Source organism: Peromyscus leucopus, chromosome 1 (genome assembly GCF_004664715.2).
Source record: "Peromyscus leucopus breed LL Stock chromosome 1, UCI_PerLeu_2.1, whole genome shotgun sequence".
In the NCBI taxonomy this organism is placed as follows: Eukaryota; Metazoa; Chordata; class Mammalia; order Rodentia; family Cricetidae; genus Peromyscus; species Peromyscus leucopus.
This window is the reverse complement of record NC_051063.1, coordinates 58,613,569-58,639,972: the sequence shown is the minus strand read 5'-3', so window position 1 is coordinate 58,639,972 and position 26,404 is coordinate 58,613,569. Positions and strand designations below refer to the sequence as shown.

The following is a 26,404-nucleotide window of genomic DNA, read 5'->3' as shown; positions in this document are numbered from 1 at the left end:
CACCAAGGTGTGTGGCTGCTGCTTGGGGCAAAGCTCTATCACACAAAGGAGCTGGCCTAGGACAATGCTCAGTCCCACCTGAATGTCCGAAGACAAGTGAAGTCTCAGGACCAGAAAAAGGCTCACTGCAGGTCTGCCAGGGTGGCTGTTGGAAGCTCACTGGCCTCACACCATGGAGAGCCCCAACTCTGAGGGGTGTTATGGCCCCGGTGGCCTAGGCCCCTTCCAGAACTATATGGTCCTCATTCCCACACACCACGTCACTCCTACCAAGGACATTTCCAAGGCTGACCATCAGACTGCCATGGGTAGAGGTCCCAGCTACCTGTTCTCAACAGGACCCAATACCAGGTCCCTGGACCAACACCCGGAGCAGAACCGGCACTGGCTGTGGGCTGGTTTCCACCTTAGCCCAGCTCAGCCACAGGAGGGAAGGTCCAGGCTCCCTTCCACAGGTGAGTGACCACGGTCCATTGCCAAGCTGCTCACCAAGGTCATACATACTGTGTTTACAGAGGAGGTAGGCCCAGCTACCAATCCCGGGATGCATTTTCCACCATGCCTGGTTTATGCAATCCTGGGGACCAATCCCAGGGCTTCACGCACATTAAGCAAACACTCAACTGACATTCTTCGTCCTGTTTTTTTGGTTTTAAACCAGGAAACACATTTTGAAAAGCACTGGCCTAGAGTCAGAAATAAAATAGAGTGAGAAGAGCCAGAAGAGGCTGGGCAGAGGCACATGGAATCCAGAGTGGGGGAGCTGCCCAGCCTGGCTTGTTCCCCTGCCAGAGGCCAGCCTACCTCCCGCTCCTTTCACAAAGGCCTAATGTGAACCAGCACAGGCTCACCTATGGCCCGCCACAGCGTCCTCCTCACACCCTGTAGGCTCCTAGACCAATGACGGTCTTAGCTGGACACAACAGGACTACTGGCAAGCAACTCCCCTACAGTATAGATGACCAATGGCCACAGATGCTCTGCGACATTGCTTCCCACCCCAGCCCACTGTTGAAACCGCATGACCCCAGCCGAATAGACCCTGCACCCAACAACCCCTGGGAGCTCATGGGTCCAGCAAAGCTGGCTCCTGTGCATGTATCTTCACATGGCCAAGTGGCACCAGGCCAATGGCCTTCGCAGAGTCCTGGATCCAGCTACTGACACCCCACAGCAGAGGTTTCCAGAAAGGAAGTCCTTTACCATGAAAGTCACTTCCCCTGTTAATCAGTTTAACCGGGTGACATCCGCACTCAAGAACTGGGACAGTTTTATGTGTGGGGGTGCTGGGTGGCCCAAGGGAAGGATAGATAGCAGCCACCAGGGCTTCTCTGGGGAACGCTGCCTCTCCTGAGCCCTTACCCTCTGACACGAATGTGCACACGTGCATGCACACACAAGCATGCACACACTCCCAAAGCCCCAATTTAGCAACCACATAATGTTACCAGCTCAGGGATACCCAGGACAAATCGTGACATTGATTTATGTCTGCAAATGTGCGTTTTCACTAATTAGAAGGTTTAGGACAGAGTAGAGAAAAATATGTATTTCGGAGTCCCAGTTTGACTTGCCAGAAACCAGCCTATTACTAACATTCTTATTTTCGACAAAATATAGCATTCTGATTACACACCATCTTGGTCCCATGGCTCCCAGCCTGCCAGGCTCCCGGAAGTGGCCCACGACCACGGCAAAGAGCAGGACAACAATCCCAGGATGGAGATGCACTCAGAGCCCCTGGGGACTGAGTGCTTGGACACTCTGATAGAAGCAAGTCCTTCCACAGGACAGTGGTAGCTTTCACCCAATGCCTCATGGCTTGTACTACCGGGCACAGGACAACTACTCAAGTTCATGCATATAGGAAGGCCAGCCCATCAGACACCTCCCCCAAGAGGGCAACTGTGACATTGCAGCCCCTCTCCAGATCTGTTTCCTCTCTGTTCAACATGTCTCCACCAGCAAAGAGCAGATCCTAATCAATAAGGGGCTCCTTTGGCAATTTTGTTTGTGTTGGATTTGGTGTGTGTGTGTGTGTGTGTGTGTGTGTGTGTGTGTGTGTATGTGTACACACGTACACATACAGGTGTTTAGGGTGCAAGTATGTCAGTGTACAGTATGCATGCCTGGTACCTGCAGAGGCCAGAAGAGGGTTGGGTGCCCAGGACCTGGAGTTAAGGATGACTGTGAACTGCTATGTGGGTACTAGGAATGAAACCTGATCCTAACTACTGACTATCCTCCAGCCTGTTGTTTTGTTCAGACTGGTGTCTTGTATGTAGCCTAGGATGGCCATGAACTCCACCTCCATAAGTGACCATACCCAACTCCTTAAAGCAATTTCAAAGATCTGGGGGGGGAGGGGTGGCGGCGGCACACGTCTTTAATCCTAGCACTTGGGAGGTAGAGGCAAGCGGATCTCAGAGGCCAGCCTGGTTTACAGAGCGAGTTCCAGGACAACCAGGGCTACACAGAGAAAAACAAGACAAAAAAAAAAAAAAAAACAATTTCAAAAAAACCATTTACAATTCAAATAAGCTTCTACTCTTTCTACTTCTTTGGGCCTCAGTTTCCCCATTCCTAATCCAGAGACTGTGATGGTCCCATCCACAGGGCAGTGGCAGCAATAAACCTCAATTGTTTTTATCAGTTGTTTTCTGGGTGCTCCAAAGGAGGATGCATTTATTTACAAAGGAAATCTTCCCTCAGCACACACAGCATATGAAGCCCACACACCCACGGATTATTCTGTTCAGACCAGTATCTAGGTATCAAAATCAGCTCCCCAGCACAAAGACCGGCCAGGGGGCTCCTAAGGTGCCATGTTTACCCCTGTGTTTGGCTCCTGACCCTCATTCATCCAAACAGACGAGTGACAAGCTGAGCGGCCAGGGTTGCCACTCAGACACCTGGCCTCTGGTGATGCCGGATTTTCCTGGCAGCCACTGGTCCTGCACCTACAGTGACCTGAGCCTGGACTCCTCTTTAGTTGAGGACCAGCACTAGACATAATGACTCAGAACTAGAATGCTTGCTCAGTACGGATGAAGCCCTGGGTTCTGTCTCCAACACTTGGACAGAAAGACATACAGACAGACTAGGGAAAGCCACTGGGGCTCAAGGTAACCAAGACGTCAGAGTCCTGGTGTCCCCAAAAGTGATGCAGATCAAGAATTCAGCATGGATGAACTCGGAGACACAGGACTGGAGTTGCAGTCCAGCTGTGGTGCCTCTGAGCCACACCCTGAGAACCACTGCCAACCCCGCAACCGTCAGTCAGACCTGCCAGCTAGCCCGCTGGGCACTGACGCATTTCCACGGAGGTGGGAGAAGGTGGGATGGCCCAGGCCCTCCCCTGTGGGCCAGAGAGGGAAGCGGTTCCCGTGTGGCCACAAAGATCTCATTGTTCTGTCCGCAGAGAGGAAACTGGAGAACCGATTTCAGAAACAAGCCTACCTTTGTACCAGCTCCCGTTTCCTTTAAGTGCTGCAGAAAGGACTCATAAAAACCGCCAAATTCATCATCGCTCTCCAAAATCTGTTTATTGAGCCAAAGTCGCAGGCTTCTGCTTTCAAACAAGCCACAGCTCCTGGAAAAAAAGTGGGAACCCAGGTGCCAAGGCCCAAGGGTCACCACCGCCCAAAATGGTGACGGGTGCCAACTCAGGATCCAAATAACACCTCTTTCCCCCTTGTGGCCAACAGATAAAAAGATAGAGGGGAAGATACAAGCCACCTCTGGGGTTGCCGAGACGGCAATTAACCCCCAGCCTTCTGGCCCCAGCCACGCTTATCTGAGCACCAACATGCTTGGAGGTTTGGGAGTCTGAGCTCTGGCTGTCTCGGAGCCTCTACGGGGTGGCGGGTCTGGAGGGTGGTGGCGATGGAGAAGAGCCCAGGAGTCCTCCCCCCCCACACACAGTGCCTGCTACAGACACTGAGACACATGGACTCTGCAACAGGGACCCAAGGATGGACCAAATTCCCTGTTAAAGACACCCAGAAAGAAGCTCAGCTCGGGCTGTTCTGGGACAGGTCCTGGCTTGGTGACCCCACAGACCTCATGCTTGCCCGCCTTCCTAGCCTGCTGTCTGCCAGATGTCACCTAGTCCCCACAGGAGGTGGGGCTGCTGTCACCTGTGCTACAGATAAGAAGACTGAGACCTAGTGAAGGCAAGGAACCTCTCCAAGTACCATCTAGGGCAACTCCGCCAAGGGGGCTCAGGCGCCTGGTGGGGGAGGGGACTGCCTTTCCACAATGGGAGTGCACACCTACAATCCCAGCACTACAGAGGCGGAGCCTGGAGGATCGGAAGTTCAAGAACAGTCTAGGTAGGCTACATGGTAAGACCCTGCCTCAAAAATAAAAGGCGGCAGTCGGGGAGGGGGTACTGGAGAGATGGCTCAGAGGCTAAGAGCATCAGCTGCCCTTCCAGAGAACCTGGGTTCAGAACCCACATGACTGCTCACAACCATCTGTGACTCCATGACCATGTCTTCTGAGATCAGAGGACACCGGGTACACATGCACAGCCATACATGCAGGCAAAACAATCATACGTATCAAATAAAATAACTTAAAAAAAAAATGCTGCATTTTCCTCAATGCCCAGACCTCTTCTGCAAAAGTATCAGATAGTCCACTGGAGTGTCCAGGTGGCCCTCATCTTCCCCACTACACAGGAGGACCAGCAGACAAGCCTCTCCACAGGTCCTTATGGGGCCCACCTGCCAGACAGACCAGGGCCAGACAGCAGAGCATGGCCAGTCAGCAGAGGTAAGCAACCCTCAGGGTTTGATCAGGGCTCCAGCCTAGGCAGCTCCCCTACATTGCACCAGGAGGACCCATGTTCTCCTCAGCCTCAGAACTCACGTCTGCAGGACAGAGTTGTGAAGACAGCAAACATGGACACCGATACAGGAATGTAGGATGTAAGGAAAATGTCAAGAGCGCGCTGCAGCTGCGCATGACAAGATCTGCCCCACATGCAAGAGCTGCAGCGCGCATGACAGCAGCTGTGGACGACAAGCACGTAGGAGTTCGATCTGAAAATGAAAGAAAAGGAACCTGCACGCCATACAGTTGAGAAAATGTCTTCTGTGAAGATTTCTGGCTGTATGGTGCAGAGAGGACGTGGCAAGCGGAAAGATCGGCTACATCGGCTGTAGAAAGCAGCACTGGCTGCTCTTCCAGGTGTCAGCACCCAGATGGTGGCTCACAACCATTTATTATGGGATCTGATGCCCTCTCCTGACATGCAGGCATACAAGCAAATAGAGCATTCATATACATAAATAAATCTTTTTTTTAAAAAAAAAAAAATATGTCTGTAAGGCATTTTCTTAATTAGTAATTTATAGGGGAGGGCCGAGACCATTGTGCATGGGGCCACCCTGGGCTAGTGGTCACCCCTGGGCTAATGGTCCTAAGCAAGCCATGGGGAGCAAGCCAGTAAGCAGCACCACTCCATGGCCTCTGCATTAGCTCCTACCCCCAGGTTCCTGCCCTGCTTGAGTTCCTGTCCTGACTTCCTTCAGTGAGGAACTACAATGTGGAAATGCAAGCTAAATAAACCCTTTCCTCCCCAACTTGCCTTGGGTCATGGTATTTCATGGGAGCAATAGAAACCCTAACTAGGACAGGCGCCATGCACCACCTCCTCAGTGACCACCCAGGCTTTGTGGGTACCTGAGGGTCTGCACATAGGAGACAGACATCTCCCATGAAACCAGCCTAAAGCTTCTGTAATTGGGAGCTTGGGGATAGAGAGGGAAACATCCCAGAGGCTCCACCCCTGCCTCTGTTCAGCCACCAGGCACTACTCAGTGAGCATGGACCCTCAGGAAGAAAAGATTGTTTCCCTAACGGACTAGGATTCAAGGTTGAAGTGATTAGCCATAGACTGGATGCCACCTTCCGTCAGTTCTCACTGGATAAACCCGACGTGCCCGACGTGCGCCTCCGCCTAGCTGCTGCTCTCAAACCTTCCGACAGGACAGGGGCAACAGACAAGATCCAAGTCCTCCACCAGCTGTTCTGCCGGTGCTGACCACACAGCTGTAGAGACAAGCATAGCCTGGGCCATGGCAGAGACCACACCAGTGAGCTGAGCCCCAACACCAGCCTTGGGTTTTCTTTTAAGGTAAGGTCCACGTAGCCTACGCTGGCCTCAAATGTACTATGTAGCTGAAGATGACCTTGAACTTCTGATCACACTGCCTCTAGCTCCTGCGTCCTGAAGTTACATGTGTGTGCCAACATGCTCAATTGTACCACACCATCTTAATGCCACCCCAGATCCCTCTGGGCTAACCAGCGGGGCACTAGGTCTGTGTTTCCTCAGAGCTGCAGCAGAGACAGAGAGGTAAACCCAGAATTCAGGCATACAGCCTCTGCAGGGTACAACCAGGAAGAGCAACATGGGCAACATGTTTCTCATTAAAGCTCCAATGTTCTAAATACCACAGGAAAGGGCTGGAGCGATGGCTCAGCAGTTAAGCTGCTCTTGCAGAGGACCTAGATGCAGTTCCCGGCACCCACAACACTTCTAACTCCAGCTTCAGGTAATCAACTCCTTCTTCTGGCCTCTGCAACATCTTTATGCACAGCATACATTCATACAAACACATAAACAAAACTAAAAATTTGTCCTATGATTTCATTTTCCTGAGATTAAAAGGCTCACAGAGAGCTTTTTGAGCACGATAAAAAAGAGCTAGGCTTGGTGACACACACCTTCAGCTTGGTGGCACATACCTGTAATCCCAGGACTCAGGAGGTAGAGGTAGGAGGACAGAAGTTCAAGACCAGCCTAAGCTACACAGAAACCTCAATCTAACCTGAGACACTGTCACCAAAAAAAAAAACAAGGATGATGTGAAGCTTGCAGGTGCCAGGCACCATCATGACATCACAAGGTCAACCAGTGTCACAGACTGAGGTTTCACGGTCCGGTGTGTTTGAGGGGCATGGGTTGCTCAGTGAAAACAGCTCTGCCCATGGCAGGCCTCAAGTCTAGGTCCTGGAAACAGCAATTACTGCAAAGAGGTGGATCCCCACATGCGACTCAGAAGCCATGAGGCAGGGCAGGTATCCCACAAACTGACAGATAACAGGAGATCTCCTCCCAGTAGGGGACCCACAGAAGGTTCTGGACTGGGAAAGTGCTACAAGACCAGAGGTTAGGAAAGGCCTGCCAAGCCAAATGTTCCCACTTCAGACCCTATTAAACTGGAGAAGTTTGCTGAGAAAGCTAAGGACACAACGAAAACTGGTTGAAAGAGAATGGGGGAGCCAGGAGTGATGGGACACACCCTTAATCCCAGCACTTGGGAGGCAGAGGCAGGCAGTGCTGGTCTACAGAGTTCCAGACCAGTCAGAGCTACACAGAGAAACCCTGTCTCAAAAAACCCAAAGAAAATGGAGTAGTATAGGGAAAGCTCAGCTGCTCTTTCAGAGGACCCAAGCTCGGCTCCCAGCACCCATTTGTGGCAGTTCACAACCTCCTGTAACTCCAGCTCCAAGGGATCTAATGCCCTCTTCTGGACTCCTCAGGCGCTACACTCACATGCACAGACAAAACACATATACGTCATTAGAAGTCAAATCCAAGGCTGGCAGTGGTGGTGCACACGCCTTTAATCCCAGCACTCAGGAGGCAGAGGCAGGTGGATGGATCTCTGTGAGTTCAAGGCCAGCCTGGGTTACAGAGTGAGTTCCAGGACAGGCTCCAAAGCTACACAGAGAAACACTGTCTCAAAAAACAAAAAACGAAAAAAATGGAGAAAGAAGGGTTTGGGATGTGGCTCAGTCAATAGCCTAGCATTCATGAAACCCTGGTTTCAAACCCTAGCACCCAATAAAGCTGGGAGTGCTGGTGCATGCCTGTAACTGAAACAGGAAGAGCAAAAATTAAGTAATAGGAAGCGCAGCTTGGGGTAAATGGGTCGGTCTCTCTCTCTCTCTCTCTCTCTCTCTCTCTCTCTCTCTCTCTCTCTCACACACACACACACACACACACACACACACACACACACACATACATACGCGCACGTGCACCCCTAATTATTCAGTCTAGAACATAAGATAAATAGGCAAGAAGGTCCCAGAAAGCATGATGACCAACATCATCCATGGTTGATGTCACCCTTTCTGACCTTTCACCAAATGTGGGGCCAAGGGGTGGCACCTCAGAGCCCTAATGGTCTAAGGGACAAAAATGACATCCACCCTGAGCTTCCAACTTGAGCACAGAGAGGTCTGGGACAGTATGGCCGCACCCTGACTCACACCACCCAGTCTCCTTGGGACAGCATGGAGAAGTGGCCTGGCCTCCAGAAGCAAATGGAGAACACATCTTGCCCAAAGCCACCTGGTAAGCATTATGTTGGGCTCCAGGCCCAGACCCCGCCTGCCCCCTGTGGATGCAAGGCTGTGAGCTGACAGGGGGACAAAGGCTGGAGGACACCCAGGCTGAGTTCTGGCTAGGCCACACTGGGCAGCTATTAATGGCCCCATTGAGCAATTTCCTGAGAGTTCTGCCAGGCAGGAGCAGCCTTCCCATCAGAGCTAGCAGAAGGAACTGCCCAGGGAAGTTCTGAGAGGCACTCACCTTCTGTTCTGTAATGATTTGGGGAGGAGAACAATCTGCTTGGTAATTAATTATCTAGCCTTTGGACTGAAGCTGAAAGCAGTCAGCCCTGGAGCCGGCTCCCCAGGTGAGCACGGTGGCAGGGGTGTCCCCAGATAGTCCTGCTAACAGCTCACGGAAAACAAAACACAGTGTCTAATGAAAACCCCAGATGATGACAGGCGGCAGAGGAATTGACTTCCACAGCCAGGGGCAAGAGAACACATCGCATCTGGCCCCTGACACCTGTTAGATGCCACCGTTTACTGTTCCCAGACTAAGAGATCAAAGGAAGAGGTCAAGAGGCTGAAGAGTAACAACCCGAAGACGGTCAACAAGCTTCCCAACAGAACAGAGGGGAGGGGTTTGCACAGTCACTGGAAAACACCTCTGACGGTACAAAGATCAGGGCAGAGAGGCAGGACAGGCCACCTGGTGGGAGGGGCCAGGGTCAGGAGCCAGGTGTCTGGGGACAGGACACCACACAGGGAAGAAGAGTGGCAATCTGGTTGAACGGAGACATGTTGTGGGATACTTGTACACTGGGTGAAGATGTATTGCTGTGATTGGTTTAATAAAAAGCTGAATGGCCAATAGCTAGGCAGGCGTTCCAGGCTAAGAGAGAACTCTGGGGGAGAAGAAAGGCGGAGTCGCCAGCCAGAGAGGAAACAGGAGGTACAAGATGGAAGAGAGGTTAATGCCATGCAGCAGGATGTAGATTAATATAAAGGGGTTAAGTTACAAGAGCTAGTTGAGAAAAGCCTAAGCTAAGGCTAAGCTTTCTTAATCAGTAAGTCCCCGATTCATTATTTACGGACTTGTGGTCCAAAGATAGTCCAACAAGAAAGCTTGCCATATATGGTACCCAACTTGGGGCCACATATATCCATGTAAGACCTAAGAAAACTTAAAAAAAAAAAGTTCCAAATAAGCAGCTTCCTGGTGACCAGAGTCCCTCCAGTAAGCTCAGCATGCAGAGGCAGGGCTCTTTTAAGAGACCCCGCTGTGCAGCTGAACATTTGAGCAGCTGGCACTGGGTAGAAAGACCCGCCACAGGCAGACACAGCGAATTCCCAGAGCTGGGGCAGGTAAATGTGGCCCACTGACATGAGGCTGTGCGCTCATGGAACCAAATGGGGTGGAGCCAGCCACCGGTGTGCCATGTACTTGGTGGAGCCTCTCAGCTGCGGTAGCCCAGCATTCTAAGGTTTGTCTCCCATGGTCAGAGAATGCTGCAGGCATGCCGTAAAGCAGGTCCAGACGGAGAAAAACCTCTGAACAGGTAGAGTACGCTTTAAAATGTGCTTAGATGCTGAGGAAAAGAAAATGGGTATAGACAGTCATAGGCAAATAAATAAATAGTTTAAAAATAATAAAGTCTTTAAAGAGAAGGTAATATAAAAAGAAAAGGCCATGTAAAAATGGGAAATACAAAGGGTGTCTGGACCCTGTATGGTGTTTGTTTATTTTAAAATATTTAAATGCTAATGAACAAGAAGTAATAGCTGCTGAGAGACATTGGATTATGGAAACTGCTAAATTAAACTGACCTATAACCTATATATTTCAAGAATGTCTTAACTTCATAATGAAAATCAGAAAATGTGTGGCATTGAGGGAGAAGCTGTGCTTTTGTTTCCACAGGAAATGAAAAGCTATGGATTCCTTCAAAGTTAATGGAGATCAGATTTGACCGGGGAGACCTCCTGAGGATTTTGGCTATAGACATGAGAAAAATTAGAGAGAGAGAGAGAGAGAGAGAGAGAGAGAGAGACTGAGACTACAAGACAGGTAATGTATATGCTGATCCCTCTTCATGGGAACAGCTCTGAGACTGGATAAGACATGCTAAATCTTGTTGGGTACAGAGTCTTCATGACTTATTATATTACAATTTGGATATGCAGTCCAAACAGACTTATAAAGTTGACAAAAAAATCATCTTTAGCTGACTTGTGCACACCACACATCCTATACTTATATTAATACAAATATGTTACCTTTAAAAGTTTATGCTTTCAGAAAAAAAGGACCAGACACCAATGAAGATAATAAGTAGCCCAGGTGATCCAGCCTCTCAGGATGCCTTTGTCTCAGTCTCCTCAAAATTCTGCATACAGAACAACTTCAAGGCTACAAGGTGAGATGGTCCAGCTTCATAGACTACTCTAGCCAAGACTTCAGATAAGTCCTACACTTTCCCATCACACAGAGACTAAACAAAAAATAATACAGCTAGCTCTCCCAGGACTTGACCATTATCCCCATTTTCTCAGGGCCCCTAAAGATGCTGTCACCCCACCCCAGACAACAGGAAGCAGTCTACAGAACACAATGCCCACATTCCCAAGAGATGTGGTGGGTGGGTTTTGGTCATTCGGTAGGTTATGGATGTTTGTCATTGTTTAGGAGAGTTGGTTGCAAGTTGTTACTGGTCATGGTCAGGGAGGAAACTAAACAAAGGTTAGATTCAGGGATCTTTTTGCTAAAAAGATTTTTTTTTAAAAAAAAAAAAAAAGGAGGATATAAAAACAATAGGATAAAAGGGTAGATTATTAAGTCTACTTTTAAACTAAAAAATAACTATTAATCTCAAATATTTTACACTGGTATAGATTTTTGTATACTGATACAAATTTAAGGTTATTTTTGTTATATTGTATTATATATGTTTCTATTTCTTGTTTAAAGTATTGTACCTATGCAGCTCATTTAAAAATGTAAAGTTTTAGTCCTTGAAAGCTATTTAGGATATTAAGGGAAGACAGGTTAGTAGTTAGTCATCTATAACAATCAAACTTATAGTAATGTTAGGTATGTTTTCAAGGACAAACAGATATATTTTAAATAGTCTCCAAACACTTCAGAGACCTACAGAATATGACATTTAAAATGTTGTAATAACATAAAGCTTTTCATGACAGTGAGACACGTCTGCTTCTTTCAGCACCAATTTACTTCAAAAAAGGATGATGGGCATCAAAGAACCTCTGTATAGAGTTTGCTTTCAATGTGTCAAAGCTGGCCATTTGGGCAAGAAACTGCCCTGGCCTCGACTGCTGACAGCATGCTGTCCAAATTGGACAAACAAGACACACAAAAGAAGGCAACTGCTGAACTTTGCCAAGAAGGGGTAGGACAGTCCTTCAAAAGTCCTGCTTCACAGAAAAGTCTGTCAGATACTCTAGGCCTGTAGACTGAAGAAGGATGCCCCAACAATGCAGAGGAATCTTGGGTAACTGTCCAGGCAGCCAGATGTCTTTGCCATTTCCATAGTTATACAAGTTGCCTGCTCTGCACTTCCTGTTTACTCAGGTAATATTTTATCCTTCTTGGATCTCTGATTGGGTTAAAGACTAAATTATAGTTATAGTCTTACAGTTTCCCTTGTTACCAAATTCAAAAAAAAAGAAAAAACTTACAAAAGAGATATAAAGTTTATAAGGTTGAGAGACTAAAAGCTTAAGTAGTATATCTAAAAAGATGTTTTAAGGTCTAAAAAGATATTTTTAGGATGGTAATACAAATTATGATTAAAAAGTGGTTGAGGTTAAAACTTTGGATCAAGATAGTAAAGATAATAAAATAATTTCTCCAAATTTGCCAAATACAAAAGGACTGGATATTTTAAATGTAGTTCTTACTTGATAATTGTTCTTAATGTACATAGTTTTACTGTATTAGAGCTAAAAACCTTTCCTTTTTATTTAGACAAAAATGGGGAAATGTGAGGTATTTGTACACTATGTGAATTGTACTGCTGTGATTGGTATAATAAAAAGCTGAATTGCCAATAGCTAGGCAGAAGGTATAGGCAGGAAGTCCAGGCAAATAGAGAACTCTGGGGAGAAGAAAGGCAGAGTTACCAGCCAGACAGGAAGAGGAAAGAAACAGAGAGTGTAAGATGGAAGAGAAGTAACTCCATGGGGCAGAATGTAGATTAATATAAATGGGTTAATTTAAGTTATAAGAGCTAGTTGAGAAAAGCCGAAGCTAAAACCAAGCTTTCATAATTAATAAGTCTCCAGGTCATTATTTGCGGGCTGGCGGTCCAAGACAGTCCAACAAGAAAGCTTGCTACAAAGACAGGCTCGTCATTACATCAAATTGTTGGGGCAGCTCCCCATTCAATGGCCAGATCTCCATACCTCATACCATATTCCTAAAAAATAATAGTAATGGGCTGGAGAGCCAGCTCAGTGGCTAGGAGCACTTACTGTTCTTGCAGAAGACCCAAATTCTGTTCCCAGCAACCATGTCTAGTGGTTCACAACCACCTGTACCTCCAGCCCTAGGGAGCATAACACCACTTTTCTGGTTTCTGTGGACACTAAGGTAAACATACCTACACACAGACACACACAAATACACATAATTAAAAGTAAAAGTCTTTTGGGCTGGAGAGATGGATCACCAGTTAAGAACACTGGTTGTTCTTCAAAAGGACCAGGGTTCAATTCCCAGCACCCACAAAGAGGCTCATAACCTTCTGTATCTCTAGTCCCAGGGGATCTGACATCCTCTTCTGGCCTCCATGGGCATGTACATGGTGCACAGACATACAAGCAGACAAAATACCTGCACACACAAAATATAAAGGTTTAAATTTTTTTTAATTTTATTTATTTTTATTTTATGTACATTGGTATTCTGCCTGCATGTCTATGTGAGGGAGTCAGAACCCTTGGAATAGGAGTTACAGACAGGTATGAGCTGCCATGTGGGTACTGGGAATTGAACCTGGGTCCTCTTGAAGAGCAGCCAGTGCTATTAACTGCTGAGCCACCTCTCCTGCCTAAGGTTTAAATTTTTTGCCGGGCAGTGGTGGCACACGCCTTTAGTCCCAGCACTCTGGAAGCAGAGCCAGGCGGATCTCTGTGAGTTCGAGGCCAGCCTGGTCTCCAAAGCAAGTTCCAGGAATGGCGCAAAACTGCACAGAGAAACCCTGTCTCGAAAAACAAACAAACAAACAAAAAATTTTAATAATTTTTTTTTTTTTTTAAATCAGGGAGGTCAAGTGTGGTAGCTCATGCCTTTAATCCTAGCACTCTGAAGGCAAAAGCAAGCAGTAACTGCAAGTTGGAGGCTAGCCTGGTCTACATACAGTGCCAGGTGAGAGGGCTACAGAGAGGCCCTGTCTCAAAACAAATACGAAGATAATCTGAATGTAGAACACAAGGCCATAAAACAGGAATTGACCTGGAAAAAACAAGAATGAATTTACATTCCATAGATAAAATAAAAAGACATGCAGCCATAAGAAATAAGACTGACAGATTCAATTACATAAAACATTTTGGTGCTTTATATTATTATTATTATTATTATTATTATTTATTATTTTGTTTTGGGTTTTGAGACAGTCTCACTATATTGCCCAGATTGGTCTCAAACTCACAGCAATCCTCCTGCCTCAGACTCCTGAGTACTGGGGTTACAGGTACATGCTACCTCTCTCAGTTGTTTCATTTTGTTTGGGACAGGATCTTACTCTGTAGCACAAGCTAGCCTCAAACTTATGTCAGTCAATCCTCCTGCCTCAATCTCCTGAGTGCTGGAATTACAGTCATAAACTACCATACCTGATTTCTAATAGCTTTATGACACTGCAAAAAAAATACATATTAAAGATTAGCCACAGACCTGAAGGAAAATATGGAACAAATACGCCAAACAATTAATACCACAGCAAATAACAAGCTTGCCACACACATTACCACTTGGCTTTTAAAAAGAACAAAGAAGCCGGGCGGTGGTGGCGCACGCCTTTAGTCCCAGCACTCGGGAGGCAGAGGCAGGCAGATCTCTGTGAGTTCAAGGCCAGCCTGGGCTACCAAGTGAGTTCCAGGAAAAGGCGCAAAGCTACACAGAGAAACCCTGTCTCAAAAAACCAAAAAAAAAAAAAAAAATTAAAAAGAACAAAGAACCAACAAACAGAAAGGTACAAAAAGTACCTCTGACAGGTCAACAGGTCGAGATGATGAGGAGAGGAAGGTCAGATATACATTAAAGAGATGAATATATGCTAAAAAAAAAAAATACAAGTGAGCTGGGCAGTGGTGGCGCACGCCTTTAATCACAGCATTCGGGAGGCAGAGCCAGGCGTATCTCTGTGAGTTCGAGGCCAGCCTGGTCAACAGAATGAGATCAAGGTCAGGCACCAAAACTACACAGAGAAACCCTGTCTCAAAAAATAAAAAATAAATAAATAAATAAATAAAAGCTAAAATACAGGTCAAAAAGCTGTCCATGGGGAGAAATAAAACAGGCTATAAAGAAAAGTATCAGCCAGGCAGGCAGCGCTAGTGCATGCCTTAATCTCAGCCCTCAGGAGGCAGAGAGAGAGAGAGGGATCTTTGTGGGTTTGAAGCCAGCCTGGTTCACATAGTGAATTCCTGGACACCCAGGGCTACATAGTGTGACCCTGTCTCAAAAAAAAAGCCAGGCGTGGTAACACTTGTCTGTTTCCAACAACTTAGGAGGGCGAGAAAGAAGGCAGACTTGCAAAAATCAAACAAGTAATATTTGACCCAACAAACCTACTTCTGGATATATAACCAAAAGAAGCAAAGGGTCAACAGATCTGGACACACCAATGTCTCACTACAGCCAAAAGTGAAAACAACCCAAGGTGCAGGGCATACAAAGTGGGGTGTATCTGTTCCAGGTGTAAAAAGAAGACAATTCTGATGCACTCGAATCTCAAACGGCTTATGATGTTTGGCCTAAACATCGTGTAAATAAGCCAGACAAATATAACTCCACAAATGTGAGTTACCTGAAGGAGTCAGACTTATAGGAACACACAGCAGGAAGGGGCCAGGGCTGAGTGGGGATGGGAAACGATCACGTCATAGGTAAAATATTTGTTTGGGTGCTGAAAATTTGTGGAAATAGAGGTTAATACACAACACTGACAAAGTATTGATGTCACAGATTCCTGCACACTTAAAAACAGTCAAGGGCCAGTCAGGTGTGATGGTGCACGCCTTTAATCCCAGCACTCAGGAGACAGAAGCAGGCAGATCTCTATGAATTCAAGACCAGCCTGGTCTACAGAGTGACTTCCAGAACAGCCAGAGCTACACAAAAAAAACCCTGTCTTAAAAAAACCAAAACCAAAAAAAGAAAAGGTTCTTCCAAAGGGCTGGAGAGATAGCTTACTAAGAGCATTGGCCACTCTTGCTGAGGATGGTTTTAGCTCCCAGCACCTACATAATGGTTCTCAGGCTTCAGTAATTCAAGTTTCAGGAAATCCGAGACATCCTTTTCTGGCCTCTATGGACACTACAGGCATATGATACATAGCCATGCATGAAAGCAAACACTCATACACATACAATAAAGTAAATAAATCTTTCTTTTTAAAAAAAAAAAAAAAGTTTTCCTATATTCAAAACATAGGAGTTGAGTAAACTCAACAGTAGAATGTATGCTGAGCACAGGCCTTGGGTTCCAAACCCAACACTACACACACATACACACACACACACACACACACACACACACACACACACACACACACACACACCCCATGTGGGCATAGTACACATGCATCCCGGGGACCAATTTTCTAGCCAGCCTGAAACCTCTAGCAGTGACCCCATGTTTGGACATCTATGGGAAAGGCCACCGATTCCTCAGGGGCGTCCTATAGATAGGCAGGGCTCTACCAGGCATATGCAAGAGTATCACAAGGCCAGCTCAAGGCACACATATAATGGGCCCCAGGTATCCTCTACATGCCCAGATGCCTACAGATGAAGCATCACCTTGGCCACAATAGGTCAGCCTGCCACCAGCCACACACACACACACACACACACCCTCTCCACTCCTAGAAGACAATCCCTGCTTCCTGGCCGTGTAAGTGACGGCCAAAGAAAAGGCCAACTTGCGAACATCCAGCCACCAGCCTGGAGCACATGGTGATGCTCACGCATGCTCACCTGGCGGGCTCTACTGCCACTAGGCTGTTACTAAGAAGAAGTGGTGTGACCTGTTGCAGTCCAAGGGCAGTGGGTATCAGGGCCCACACCAGGCAGTACAGTCACCCAGCCTCTCAGCCCCAGCTGGGCCATCTTAAAAAGATATTCTCTGACTGCAAGAAAAGGTCTAAGACACAGACATTGGTGCAAACACAGTCCAGCGGGGCTCACCCGCATGCTGAGGGAGTCCCTGGGAGGGCAGAAGGCTCAGGTGCGGGCCTCTGGCCCGGCACTGCCTCTCCCTGTGGGAGAATTCCCACCGAGCTCCACCTGGTCTGGCTCCAGAGGGTTAGCACCTCGCCTTAATCCTCCTTTTGTTTCCCTTGTGGCTGGCCCTCGGTATGAATCTTCTCTGAGAGTCTTCAGATGGTGCAAAGCCTATGCAAATTTGGTTGAGAAAGAACCCGAACACCTCGGGTATTGACTGAGATTTTGCATTTGGCATTGTCCCTTTGGAAAGCTTAGATCGGAGGTGTTGGGGTACAAAGATTAACTTGCTAAAAAAAAAAAAAAAAATAACTAGAGAACAATAAAAGGGCCTTTGGCTAAGCAACCGAGGTTCGGTCTGAGAACAACCCCTCTGCAGCTGGCAAGGGCTAGATTCATCCTTGAGGTGTCTCCGGCTCATGGTTCCATGGACCCACGTGAACCTACACCCACATCCAATCTACAGCCTCTCCCCACAGTGGGAAATGATGGTAGCCTATAGCACAGGCCGACATGCAAACAGTGTTCTGTAACAAAGGACAGAACTCTTGTTGATGTGAAAAAAAAAACAAACAAACAAACAACAACACTCTGACAAATGAAGCTTAAAGGGAGCACAGGTTTATTTGTTAACAATTCCAGCTTAGGGCCTGTCACTGCAGGGAAATCAAGGCAGGAACTTGAAGGCACTGGTCACATCTCCCATCCGGAGCAGAGAGAAGTGAGCGCGCGCGCGCGCGCATGCTCACTGCTGAGCTTCCTCCACTCTCACAGAGCGAAGGGCCCAGACCCACGGAACGGTGCCACCCACAATGAGTGTCTTCCCACCTCAATTAAGGAAATCATGGCCATTGCCCACAGACATGCTCACAAACCAACCTGGTCTAAACAACCTCTCACTGAGACTTTCTTCTCGGGCAATTTGGGACTGTGTCACGTTGACAACTGAAACTAATCCCACAGACAGGCTCCACCAGGACTGTGGATCCCAGGGGCTGCACATGCAGGGATCAGGCTGGGCCCCGAGGCTGGTGAGGTAACAGAGCGGACCTGAGAGGGACCCTAGAAGGGCTGAGCAGAACCCCCAAATGGCCCTTTGGTGAAACCTCATGAACCCTTTTGAGGCCAGTGTGGTGACATCCACAAGGTAATAAGGACAAATTGGAAGCAACAGTGCCAGGCAGGGGGACAAGTAAAGACTCAGTCCGGCTTGGAAAGACCTCAAAGAATGGGTCAGCTGATTGTTTTACCACTAGGGAAACCGAGGCACACAAACTAGGTCACTCCAGGGCTCCACACGGAGGCAGAAAGCTGTGGTGGGACCCTTAAAAGCAGCCCTAGACACCTGCCCCGATGCCCATGGCCATGCTGAGGGCTCCTCAGAGCACATTAGCTTCCACCGGAACTCAAGGTTACCATAGTAAACGATGGCCCAGCACATCAGGCAGGACTCACTGGAGGTCAGCGAGGTGCCAATCACTCCCACAGGGAGGCAGGCAGGGGACAAATTGGGAGCCCAAGGCTGGAACTATGTAATGATTCCTTGGGGCTCAGAGCACAGGGACCAAGGTACACTCACCACGTTGGCAAAGGTTCCATATCCTGACCACACATATCTCCACATTGCTTAGGGGCAACAGGACACTTGCTCATGGCCCAGAAAGCAGCCCCCTCTCAGCGAGGTGGGCTTTTGGCTTAGGGCCGCCCCTAGAGGCACTGATCTCCAGCATCCTAACCCACATCCCAGCCCCACACTGGACAAGAAATTCAGTTCTGCGGCCTGCACTCAGCCCCCTTTTAAAGGGCACCTGGGTACCCAAGATGGACTCCAAGTGTCTCCCTCACTGTGGTGGTGAGGGAAGGAAGGAACACTGTGTCCTCCCAGGCTTCACAGATCCCACAGGTGCTGGCAAGGCTGGATGGTCAGCTCAATTCTGTAGATGTGGAAACTGAGGCTAGGAGCCAGCAAGCCACTCTCCAGAGGCTGGAGGGGAAGCAGGGTAGACCCGCCAGCTAGGCCCGGGGCCACCTCCCTGTGGGCCCCACAGCTGCCTCCACCCGTCACACTTGGACTGCTCTGCCCCAGGCGGCTGGCTCAGAGCCCACGTGAGGCTTTTCCAAGCAAATGTGAGCAGAGTCACGAAGCCCAGAAGCTGGGCGCAGCCCTCAGCTCCCACCACGCCTGCCCCCACAGACTCCTGTTTCCAGAGGCTATTAAGTGATCCAACTCGGTGCCTCCTGACCACAGTGTCCAGCTCCCTCTGGGTCTCTGAGAATACTCAGTCCACACTCAGGACCCAGGCTGCATACAGATGGGTGTGAAGGGAAGCACAGACTGGCTGGAAGCCAGCACAGACTGCCTGGCTTCTGAACCTTCTGACACAGTCCGTCCGTCCCCCCCCCCCCCAGCTCATTTGCTGAAAGCCACAGGCAACCAGGACCAACTCAACCAGTGAGTAAACAGATAAACTTTGGTCTATCCGCATAGTAGAATAGCACTCAGCCATAGAAAGGGCTGATGTGCTGCCACAGGCTACAGAGAAGTCAGAACACATACAAAATGCAGCCAGGTACAAGATGGCTAAGTCTAGCTACTCAGCAGTCTGAGGCAGGGGATTGCTTGAGCCCAAGAGTTCGAGGCCAGCCTGGGCAACACAGAAAGACACTATCAGCCCCAAGACGTGACTACAACAGGCAGATCCCAGAGACAGAACCAAGACTGCAACAGGGAGATGGGAAGCCACTGTTCAATACAAATGGGATTTGCTTTGGAACAATGAAAATGTTTTATTAATTGATGGTTGCAATTCTCATGCGTGTGGCCAATGCCGGGGTCATGCACACTTTAAAGAGGTGTGACTCCTAGGAGGTTAACCATCAATTCCAATATCTTTTAAGATTTATTTTTATTTTGTGTATGAGTAGTTTACTTATGTGTGCACCACGTGCATGCAGTGCCCATAGGGGCCAGGAGAGGGCATCAGATGCCCTGGAACTGGAGTTACAGATAGTTATGCGATGCCAGGTGGTACTGGGAACTGAACCTTGGTCCTCTGTAAGAGAAATAAGTGTTCTTAACCACTAAGCCATCTCTCCAGCCCCTTCAACCCCAGTTTTTTTTTATTTTTATTTCCTGGGTTGATTATTTTTGGATGAGGGCTAGGTATTAAGAAGAGGCTGGCCTTGAGCTCGGGACCTTTCTGCCTCCACCCCTGAATGCTGGGATGCCAGCATGTGCCGGCATGCCCAGCTTGTTCCAGAGCTGCTGGACAGATGGCTATTGCTTTTGCAGAAGATGAATGTATTCCACAGCACCACATTGGGCAGCTCACAGTGGCCTGTATGGACTTCTACTTCCAGGGGACCCAATGCCCTCTTCTGAACTCCAGTGGTGAACTGCACTCATGCATGTACACACACACACACACACACACACACACAACACACACACACACACACACAGTTTAAAATAAAACTAAATCTTTTTTAAAAATCAGTTCCAGAGACAAGCATGTGCACACCTTTAATTCCAGCACTCCAAAGGCAGAGGCAGGAGGATCTCTGTGAGTTCAAGGTCAACATGGTCTACATATCCAGTTTCAGGCCAACCACAGCTGCAATGAACTCTGTTCTCAAATTTAAAAAAACAACCAAAGATAACAGTAATAATAACCAGTACTCGAGAGGCAGAGCCAGACGGATCATCTCTGTGAGTTCGAGGCCAGCCTGGTCTACAGAGCAAGATCCAGGACAGTCACTAAAACTACACAGAGAAACCCTGTCTCGAAAATAAAAAAAAAATAAAAATAAATAAAAAGTAATAATAACCTCAATTCCATACCATTCACCTAAGACAGCACAGGCTGACTCCAGCCTGCTGTTCGATCCTCCTTGCCTCTGGGTCACATGTACCAACTGACCTCTCTCAGCATTGAGGACTGGCCCTTGAAGACTGGGGTCTTGAACCTCTGGTCCACATGCCCAGGGTGAGGACTCATTTCTTCCATAGCTTTATACCAGCTCCTATGCCCCATGTGCCCCTCTCATGGACACCCAGACACCAAGACTCTCTCTGTCTGCCACCCTGTCCCATTTTACCCAGCAAGCTTAACCTGGCACCAGTCACCAGAAAAACAAGTACCGTAGTGAGAGTCACAGGTGCTCCCACTAAGTTACTAAATTGTGACAAGAAGGATTTTCATGGCCATGTTCCTGGGGAGAAAAGCAAGGGCAGAGTCAGCTGCTTACCTCCCCCTGGCAAGTGCCAAGGCTGGGACTAGACTTTGGGCCACAGAGCCCTGTCCACATCACTTTACTTCCCCACTCTCATCTGTGGCCAGAGTTAAGTTCCTCAGTTACTGGATATCCAAGATCCCAACACAGAGGAAAAGCCCAGGCCAGGACCTGGGAAGATGGACAGTTCAGCCGGTCAAGTGCTGCCTGTATAAGCGTGAGACATCCCCAGAGCCCCATGTGAAGCCAGGCATGGTGACATGCTCATAATCAGGGAGGCCCAGTTCCCAGTGAGAGACCTTGTCTCAAAGAACATGGTAGACGGCTCCTGAGGAACACTACCGAAGGCTGACCGCCAGCCTCTGTGTGCACATGACGGCTCCTGAAGAAAACTGCCGAAGTCTGACCTCTGGCCTTTACATGCACAGGCATGCACACATATCAGCACACAAAAAGAAAAGAAAAAAAATTCCAGACCATGGAGCAACAGCCTCCCCAGTTCCCGGGCCAGAAAGATCAAAGGCCATGTCACACAACTGTCCCTGAAGCTCTGCCACCGCTAACCAGACCTGGGCTAGAGATGGTGCTGAGAGTATTACATGCACCTTACACAAGCCACCACATGGAAGAAGAGGACGCCAGATCCTTATACCAAACACAGAGAGGCTATGTAAGCCCCCCAAAGGCAAACAGCAGCTAGGAATAAAACCCTAGCTGGTCTGACCATCCTACTCTCCAGCCCTGAGGGCACCCACTTGCAAAGCCAGTGGCAGAATCCTCACCTGGCAGCTCCCCACCCCACACCCTGAGTGAATTCTGCTAGATGCCTGAGCATTGACACTCTACAGTCAAAAGAAAAAGGGTTCCAACTATGCTGGGAACCGCGGGGTGGCTTTCCCCAGAGACACTCAGGACAAATATTGGATCAAACAGGTTGCCTGGGTAATTTGTTGCGCAGAGGGATCAAGGAACAGGATCCTCATTTGGAAGGGACTCCACTCAGCATTTAGTTAACCCAATATAACCCAACATGTGCTGGCTGGGCCCTCCCAGGGGTGGGCAGGCAGGCAGGCAGCCCACATCTGCAAGAACCTCCTCCAGGGGGCCAGACAGGCTAGGCTGGTCCTGGGACAAGTGCTTTAGGCGGGCAGGAGAGAAGCCTAGGGTTTCCAGGCTGGGGAATGCCGTTCTCCACACGGGGACCACTAGAACAAAGGCTTTTCTGTGGGCCCACAGCTTCAATTTGCAACAGGAAGCAATCAGGAAAAATAATTAGCTGCCCACTTACTGCCTTCTCTCCAGACTCCCAAAGCGTGAATCTCACACAGACATTCGGGGGGCGCACAGCCACCAAGAACAGTCATAATAAGAGCCTCGGGGAGATTCCTCCTTTTGCTTCCATTTTAGGCCTGGATTACCCCATCAGCTGGTACTCCTGGGGCCTGGCTTCCTAATGTTAAAATAATCGACTCTATTTTTGCCTCATACACCACCAAACTATAAAGATGTTCCGTCTAGGACACCAGACGACAGGCAGGGGATTCCAGAAACGTCAACCCCACCTCGGACAGGAAAGTCGGCTTACAAACCCCACCTTTAAAACAAACAGCCCCCCCACCCCCACCCCCATACCCCTTCTGCAGCCACGACCCAGGCATTTCCGGAAGGAGCAGCGCTGGCCTGGACTTCCCACGGCCTGTCACGGTTTTGTCTTGTTTTGCTAGCACCAGACATGGCCGGAAAATGTAAACACGATCCCCAGGGAGACAAGTTTAGGGGGAGACTCCCTCAAAGCCCTCAGGCTGAGGCTGAAAGCTCCAGAGCTAGAGGAGCCAGCCCCCTCGTTCTCCCCCCCCAAAAAAAAAAAAAAACCTGGGTGTAAGGGACTGCAACCCAGGGAATCTGAACACAGAGAGCCAGGCCCAGCCACCTCCCTCAAGTGTCTACCCTGGAAATACACAGGGGGACAGCTGTTCGCCTTAATAAGGCCCAGACAAAGGGACCCAAAGTTGTCCCCCTACCCCACCTCAAACTGCCATCGACACCATTCAGGAGTTCAAGACTATCTGCCGGACCCTTGGACAGCTGCACTCCAGAAAAACAAAACACAACACACCCGAAAACAATGATTTAGATGGCAAGAGGCTTGCTTTAAAAACCACATGGCAATCTCCGAATTAAAAGAACATGTGTAGCATTTCCAACTCCTTCGTTTCTCAAGAGTCCGCCTGACCTCAACTCCACCCCCCAGGGCACACCAAAAGTTAGAAAGTCCCCCAGCCGGCCACCTCTCCAAAGGTGGGTCCGAATGGGACACGATCATACCTCCCCACACCAAGGCACCCACGCAACCGATCCCGGGGCTGGACACTGGTTATCGGTGGCCAGGCGCCACCGTTTGGGGGTCACTGGGATCATGGGGGCACCTGGCAGGTGTCGGTCGGTTTGGAAGGCTGACAGCCACGCAGGTCGAAGAGACAGCAGCCAGGGCCAGGCCGCCCCGCGCGGGGCTCTCCGAACTTCCTAGCTTGCAACTTCGGGTACTTCCCAGGGCTCGGTAGGCCAGCCGCCGTAAGCAGGCTCGCGAAAAGTTTTCCCAGTAGTTCGCGACAGACCAGGCCCGCCCGGGGCCACCGCGATGCCCGTGGGTGCCCTGCCGAGCGCGCCCCGCGCCCCGAGCCTTGGGCAGGTGAGGGCCCGCCCGCGCCGCACCTGGCGGGCTCGGTCCCCGGGGAGGGGCCCCAGCGGGAGAGACAAAGGGCCCGCGCGCGGTCCCCCGGCGCGCGCTCCAACTCGCCCGCAACTTGCAAAGTGGCTGCTGCGGCCCCGGCCATTGTCCCCCGCGCCCACCTTACCCGCGGCGGGGGCCAGGCTGCAGCACAGCGCCAGCAGCAGCAGCAGCAGCAGCGGCGGCGGCGCGGCGGCGGCGGAGGGGCCCGAGTCGGCGCCGTCTCCATGTCGTCCGGCGGCCGGGAGCGCCGCGCGCTCACTCGGGCTCCATGGCGCGCGCGGCGGCGGTGGATCCTCACGGCTCCCGGCGCCTCCTGCTCCCGCCTCGGGCGCCGCGGCCCAAGACGACGCGGGAGGAGGGAGCGGAAGCCGAGCCGGTCTCCGCCCCCCGCGCCGCCCGCGCCCCCCGCCAAGCCGCGCCCTCCCGCGGGCGCCCGGGAGCCCTGTAGGCGCGTCCCTCCGGCCCGCGACAGAGAGGCCCCGCGAGCAGGTGGGTCACCTGCCGAGCCCCTACACTGACCGGTGGGGAAACTGAGGCAAGGGGCGGAGTGACCCACGCAGCCAGGAGGCCTCAGAGCTGGAAGTCGGGGAGTTGGGGGCGGGGGGGGTCCCCAGAGCCAGGTCTGGACGTTTCACAACTGCTGCCACCTACCTGGCCTAGAGACACCCGGCCACACCTGGGAAGCGCGCTGGAACAGGCGCAGAAGTGGGTGGTGCTGGAGGAACTGGGGGCTTTTACTTTTAGATTTATTTTTATGTGTTAGACCGTTTGCCTGCATATATGTGCACCGCATGTGGGAAGGAGTCTGAGGAGACCAGAATAGCGAGTCATGTGCCCTGGGACGGAGTTACATACAGGTGAGTGTGAGCCACCATGTGGATGCAGAGACGAGAGGGATCCCTGCTAGAGCAGTAAGTGCTTCTGCCTGCTGAGCCTTCTCTCCAGCAAGGCTTTCTAGAGCCTCACACCTCGGGCAAATCTAGGTATAATCTCTTCCTGTCCTCATAGAGTAAGAATGGCAGTGTCCACCTGCAGGGAGAGAGGAAGAACATTCCTGGGTCCCTGGTACCTGAGGTGACCTCATAAAGGTCAGGAAGGTGCAGCTGCCTTCTTGTGATTTATGCTAGGAAGAGACAATCCAAAATAAGAGCTCAAACAAGCAAGTAAACAGAGACCTGAGGGATGGTGCTCATGCCTGTAACCCCAGCTTTGAGAGACTGAGGCAGGAGGAATGCCATGAGTGCGAGGCCAGCCGGGGCTACAGCGAGGCCCTGTTTAGAAAGGGTTCATAGAGTCCTTGATTGCCTAGCGTGCGCCCAGGGACCTGGGTTCATCACTACCCCCCAGCACTGCACAGACCAGCACAGGCCCGGGTGATCAAACTGAAGTTCAAGGTCAGCCGGCAAGATGGCTCCTGTTGACCTGAGTTCAATCCTAGGATCCCTCAGTGGAAGAAGAGAACGGACTCCCAAAACTTGTCTTCTGATAGGAAACCACGAAGACCAAGGAGCAGCTCGTGGGGGAGGGGGTCTGTCAAGGAGAGAAAAGCCAGGGCCCAATCCCAAGTGTCAAGGCAGAGGTTTTAATGAGGAAGCAGGCCAGTGGTGCTGGGAGAGCAGTCTCCTAGGGTGGCTGTATCCAACCTGAGACCGGAAGAGGAGTCAGGAGGTCTCCAGAGGCCTTGGAGGGCCTTCGCAGGGCCTGGAGCCGCCGGTGTCCTTGCTGGTTCCTGCTCACCCAAGCCCAACCCCCACCCCTCATCTACTCAGAACACACCACCGCCACCAGCTTCTCTCACCCACTCTCACCCGCTCTCACCCGCTTCCACCTCAAGGCTTCCACTTCCAGCCTTGGTTTTCCTTGGCCTCGTCTCACGGCGAGTTAAGTCATCAGCGAGCGTGTTAAATAAGCCAGGTCCCACCGCTCTTCCCCTTGACAGCCTGCTGAGGCTCCCATCCAAGCAGAGAAGAAACAGGAGCCTTGGGCTCCCCACAGCCAGACCTATCCACACCTCCTTTACCTTTCTCAACCTTATCTCCCGGGCTAGCACACTCCTGCCTGGAGGAGGGCCTCCTGCCGCCTCTCTCATCCCATTTAGTTCCTGAAAACCACACTGACGCTTCCCCCCCTCCGTAACCCACCCTTGCCAACACAGACTGCTTCTCCTCTGTACCAGCTGCCACTTAACAAGTATGTGTTTACTTCTTTCTCTTTCTTCCATTATAGCAGAAATGCCAACATTTGTCTGTTTAGTGGCCTAGGCCTGGGCCAGGGCCAGGCACGTAGTAGGTGTTCAATAAATAATAAATGTCCGTTAAATGAGCAATGGAAGTAAGAGTTCTGATTTTCCTTTCATTCAGGGAGCCCCCTGAGTGCTGAACAGGGTTGGAACGGACGCTGAGGAAACAAATCCAGGCCCAGATGGGAGGTGGTGCTCCCAACAGGATGAGAAATGGCACCTTCCGCCTTGCCCTGGGCTGGGCTGCGGGAACCTTGGGTCAGACTCTGTCCAGCCTTCAAGCCCAAGCGCCCTCTTGCAGATTCCATCTCTCCATCTTGCGCTCCACAGCCACCACAGCTGAATCCCACCTCTGTCTCACCCAGAATGCCAGG

General features: G+C 50.0%; 1 protein-coding gene across 1 annotated transcript in view; it reads right to left on the bottom strand.

Moving 5' to 3' along the window:
* Lrp5 (LDL receptor related protein 5) overlaps nt 1-24,133 on the bottom strand; it is a 106,684-nt gene extending 82,551 nt beyond the window's left edge. Inside the window, exon 1 of the mRNA XM_028871616.1 lies at nt 23,916-24,133. The gene's annotated coding sequence lies outside the window, so the exon portion shown is untranslated. The remainder of the gene's footprint in view (nt 1-23,915) is intronic.
* Nucleotides 24,134-26,404: the final 2,271 nt, after the last annotated feature.